Here is a 5,860-nt window from a genome sequence, read left to right on the forward strand (position 1 = left end):
CCAAATCTGTGCCAAGGTGAATTTCATTGTAAATATGTCCCAAAATATGGGTACTTGAGTAAAATTTCTGATGGAGAAAAGAGAAACTTGCAAGAGAGTGAAACATCATTACTTAAATAGTTAGAAATGAAAGTGGGCAGGTTTTACAGACCCCAGTTCTAATGAGATAACAGTGCCAAACAATGATGAGGATCATGAGGCTTGGGTTCATTCCCCAGCACCAAATTAAAAAAGAAAAGAAAAAGAAAGTAAAGAGAATTTCTGATGCAATCCGATAATGGAAATCCTTGCAGGTCCCACAGAATATTTTAGAGTTGGGGTGTCAGGAAATACAGAAACATTGGAAGTTTTTGCATAGTATGATGAAAGATGAATTTTACTGTAATTTCTAAAGACGCTGGTATGTAATTTGTATGTGCTGATGGATGTGAAAAACTAGCCTTCAAATAGCCAAATAGCATTAAAAATTATCTTCTGTCTGGCTTTTGTATTTTTATGGGCTTCTCAGTGCATTGCAGATGACATTTGTTTGTTCTACCTGTGTCTATCCAAACCTGCTCTGAAGTAAGGTACCTAGCCCAGTAATGGCATTGGGCAGTAGGCTGTTCGCTTTCACACTTTTTGAATAATCTTTTTATCAATGGTACATATTCACTGCATTTCTCTTGTGGCAGTCACCTGACATTCTTTTTATATTTTATTTTTCTCCCCAGTGATTCCATAACTTCTATCCCTTACATTTTGAACACTGACAACTGTTCATACTCTTCACTGAGAGAAGGAATATTTGAACCTTTTTAATAGTAGCTATCATATATATCTAACAAACCAAACAGAAAACAGACTTATTGTTTCACAGCCCAGTTGCTATAGGGACATATTATTTAAGGAACAAAGAAGAAATTCCAGCTTGTATGGTGTCAGCTCTCTCCCTGAAATTGTCTTCTTTGGTGGGAAATAGAAACTAACTGCTAGAGAAATATCAGTTTGAGGCTTAAGCAGGGACTTTAACTCAGAGAAGAAGTCATAACTGCTAAAAAGAATACGGGTTTTGTGGTGTTCTTCATCATATTGAGCATAACATTTAACAATAGTTTTTTTCAGAAATGGAAAAATTCTGGTTTCTTCTCTAATTAAAAATGATGAGTTCTTAAAGGCCTCTTCTCATGATGTAGTTCATATATATATATATATATATATATATATATATATATATATAATTACTTTAATTCAGTCTGATTTCATTACATTTTTGTTATATTGCATTGGTCCTGAAAATTGAATAAGACTTGTATTTCTATGTGTAGAACTGCCTGCATAAATCTACTTAAACCTTCATAAAATGGTCAAATTACATGTTTGAGTTTGCAAAATTAATAATTTTCAAACTTTTGAACTTAGAATGAAATATAATTTTAATATGAATAGAAAGTCTGACTATGTACAAGATAAGGTAATGTTTTCAACTCCCATATTATCAGAAACTTCATAAAGAAATCCAGATTTATAACACATTTCTATTTCTATGTGTATTAAAAGTATATACAATAAAACACCAACACACCTTTCATGTGTTAATATGGAGATGAGCAAGCAAGAGTGACTTTTAAAGTATCTGATAAAACAATCTCTATGAAGCCCAAGATTAGTCTTAAAAATTACCAGAAATAGTTCATTACATCTAAGTTCTCAAAAAAATTCTTTTTTCATTAGTTTAAAAATGAATGTCAAATTCACTGAAAAACTAAGTTAGGTTCTTTCATTAAATCTGGAAATAATGGCAACGTCAAGCATTTACTGGTTTTGCAGAAGAAAACTGCCAGCTCCATTTTTATATTCTTACTTACAAGAGTGTTTGAAAAACTGTCACAAAATATTTCAAATTTATGACCTAAAATTGGAGGAAGGGACACTGTCCCCAAGCACATTTTCCAACCAAGTACAGAGAAATTTAGCATCAGAATATTATCTGTATGTGGTAAGAGAGGGAAAATAGATATAGTGTCCCCAGTCTGTCAAGAGGAACATAACAGCTCTGAATAAGTCACCATCTCCAATTCTGGATAAATCTAATATTTAAGAATTTCTAAGGGTGGTCTTTTCAGTTACCCATCCTAAGAAGTCAAGTACAAGAATGTAAGTCAAGTACAAGCATGCAAGGAAGTTCAGAGGCACAGGGGATCCGTGTTAAAAACAGTGAAGGTAGCTGTGATGCAACACCAACAATTCAATGGTCCTGACACAATCAAAATATTGTCTTGATTATTCAACAAAATCCTAAAGCAAACTCTTACTACTCTCGTTACACTGCTAAACACTATAGTAGCATGCTTTTTCCATGGTTTTAGCTTAGCTCAAAAATCTTTACACTATTAACTATGAAAAAAAAAAAGTATTTCCCCTTTTTAAATTTACACAGAGCTTTATTTACAGAGCAGGGATTTTTTTTTTTTCAGTCTCAGTGGTGCCAAGGTAACATCGTTAGACAAGAGTGCCAGTTTAAAGGAGATCTATACAGAATCCTAAAAGTAACAGATGTTGGTTCTCCTCAAGAAGAGGCAAGTTTGCCTGTCAGCAGCTCTCTCCAGGCCTCAGTTACTCAGAAGCAATTCTATTAGTCACTACACCCCATGATTTTAAAGACAAGGCCACTATTACTGCATTCTTGTAGAAGCCCATGGCACATAGATTTTCTATTGTTTTGGTGTATTCTGGACTAGAAACTGTTCTCCAGCATGTATGTGTGCCCAAAGTCGAGCTGTTTGTTTGAGCATTTCAGGATTTTGTTTGTACTGATTTGCTACTACTGCGTCTTGTGGATCATCCGGTTCTGCAGCTGCCAATAATGCTTGCATAGAATCACTGCTGCTGCCCATTGATCTTTCAGGATATCCAAACAGCCCGTGTGATGGAACTAATATTAGGATGCCATAGTTTACATAAACCAGGACCTTAGGGGGATTGCATGGGTATGTTTCTAGTATTTTTAACTCTAGTTGATTTCTTCCTTCTTCATATGATATGTCTGGAGGTCCTGCTATTTCTTCTCTTCTGTAAAATTCTCATCTACAAGATCAACTTTAATTTGATTTCCTCCTCGGCCTCCTCCCCCACCGCTAGGATCACTGCCTCGGCCTCTGCCCAGATTCAGACCCCAGCACAGGAAAAAAAATGCTCCCGCTGCCACCCCTTCTGCCGAGCTCTCCTCAGTGTGCAATCATCTCCGTGCCTGGAAACGAAAATCTGCTTTGGAATTTTTAAAAGCATTAACTAAACTAGGTCTTATTTACAATATCAAGATCCACTTAATTTAAACTCCCAAATACTTCTTGGAATTTTGGATTGACTCCCGTTGCTTATAAACCAATTTTCTAGTTTGAACAGAGTGTAACAACTTCTTCAATGCAAAATATATTGTCAGAATATTTATTGATTGCTATGCTACAAATTCTAAATACCAACATTTAAAGTGAAGTGATACATGAGAATAAAATTCTCAAAAGGTATACTTTTTAGACTTTTTTTTTCTATTGAAGAACTCTCTTAAATGTAAAATATAAGATACATATTTTTAACTTCTGAATGGAACACAGTGAGCTTGAAAATTCAACAATTTTGTATCATTTTTAATGCAATGATTAAAAAAGGAAAGAACAAAACAAAACAACAACAACAACAAAAATGTTCTTAGTGGGTAACAGATTTATTTCCCCAAACACTTTTTCTGTGAGCCTCTTAGACATGCAGAGAAGTTCTATGTCTCCTCTTCCTCCTCTTCCTCCTCCTCCTCCTCCTCCTCCTTCTAGTTGTAAATGGACACAACACCTTTAAATTGTTTATTTATCTCTATGTGGTGCTGAGGATATCGAACCCAGTGCCTCACAGGAATGAGGCAAGCGCTCTACTCTAGAGCCACAACAACACCCGCTATGTCTCCCCTTTTCTACTGTGTCAACCATGAAAAATGGAGGAACTTGCCAGTGATGGCTTTCCTGATAGGAAAACAATGCCTCATGGCAGTCAGAACATTGTCTTTCACAGACACACAAACTTCTGTTGCATGTGGAGATCCTTACTTCTTTAAGGCTGAGTAATATTCCATTGTGTATATTTACCACATTTTCTTTATCCATTCATCTGTTGAAGGGCACCTAGGTTGATTCCATAGTCATAGTTTCACTATTGTGAGCTGAGCTGCTATAAACATTGATGTGGATTCCACATTGTAATATGCTGATTTTAAGTCCTTTGGATATAAACTGAGGAGCAGGACACTTGGGTCAAATGTTGGGTCCATTCCATGGATGGAACTGGTGAATATGATGCTAAGTGAAATAAGTCAGTCCCCCAAAACCAAAGACCAAATGTTTTCTCTGATATGCAGATGATAACTCACAGTAAGGGGTGGGTGTGCAACTAGGGAAGAATAGTTACTTTAGATTAGGTAGAAGGGGGTAAAGGGAGAGGAGGGGGTATGGGAGTACCAAGAATAGTAGAACAAATCAGATATTATTACCCTATGTACATATTTGACTATACCACCCGTGGCATTCTACATCATGTACAACCAGAAGAATAAAATATTATACTCCATTTATATATGATGTATCCAAGAACATTCTACTGTCATGTATAACTAATGAGAATACATTTTAAAAAAAGATCCTTACTTTTGAATGATAATTAGAGGATATAATGTGTCTAAAGAACGTAGTATGGAGCCCTGAAAGTGCATTTAAACAATGTTAGATAATTTTTAATTATAATTTTTTATGACAGTTAGTAGCCTTTTATACTTTGAAGGATTTTGTTCCATCTGCAGGTCTGGTTTCTGAATCAAAATAAATTACTTAATTTCCCAAATTACACTAGGTCTCAAAATCAATATAAGACTAGTTCACAGCAAATTCTAATTGTTTTTTTTTACATCTCATATAAATACACAGTTTTTAAAGCCTAAGTAGGCTAATATCTTTTATTATTTCCCCAGACTCACATTACTCCTTTGCAAGGATGTACCATATTTATATTGCAATGTTGCGTTCTCCAAGGCAAATGATCACATATATTCAGGGTGGAATATTCCATTTTTGAGAGGTAAGGGTCAGAGTGACCAGATGATGAAAGTGTACTGAACCCCAGGAAGCTGCCCAAGGTGAGAAAGTGGCCTTTCAGCTATGGCTCATGCACAGCTCTCCTTGGTTTTTCTGCTTAAGTAGAAAGGGGTCAAATATAATATTGCCTACAAGCAATTCTTTTATTGCCAGTTTTTATAAATGCAATTGATGTTCATTTTATATTATAATAAACATTTTTTCACTTTTATATGTACTTTAGTGATAGTGTTCCAAATAAAATTAGATTTTATTCATTTTTATTATTTTATTTATTTTTGTGTTGATAATCTCTGAAAAAATAGGTATTTTTGTGGTCCCTTTCATTTTAAGTTTGATTATAATGAGATCTAAAATAATACATGTTTGTAAAGAACTGATCATCATAGTGGATTACAATAAGGAACAAATTTACAAAACCAAGTTATATTTCATCAGTTCAAAACTGGAATATTTGATAAGCTTGTAAAGAAAATTTTCATCAAGTTTTCCAAATTTGTCCTTAACTTAAAAAATCCTTGAAAAAATCTAAATTTACAAATAAAAGATGAATGGATATTTCTCACAAATAAACAGAAAAAGTAAAAGGTTTGGGAGTATGACTTGGGCATGGGGATTTATAAATATTTTAAGGATTAAAGTGGAATTTTGAAGTCTATGATGAGAGCTCGATATTAAACTGCAGAAAATATTAAATTCTAGATCAAGGAATTGCACTATTTTGTTTCAATAGTAGTAGATTTAAT

At 34.2% G+C, this 5,860-nt stretch overlaps 1 pseudogene; it reads right to left on the bottom strand.

The window, feature by feature from the left end:
- Positions 1-2,595: 2,595 nt before the first annotated feature.
- On the bottom strand, positions 2,596-5,022 carry LOC113180761 (ubiquitin-conjugating enzyme E2 K pseudogene; annotated as a pseudogene).
- Between the last annotated feature and the right edge of the window lie 838 nt (positions 5,023-5,860).

Source organism: Urocitellus parryii, chromosome 1 (genome assembly GCF_045843805.1).
Source record: "Urocitellus parryii isolate mUroPar1 chromosome 1, mUroPar1.hap1, whole genome shotgun sequence".
In the NCBI taxonomy this organism is placed as follows: Eukaryota; Metazoa; Chordata; class Mammalia; order Rodentia; family Sciuridae; genus Urocitellus; species Urocitellus parryii.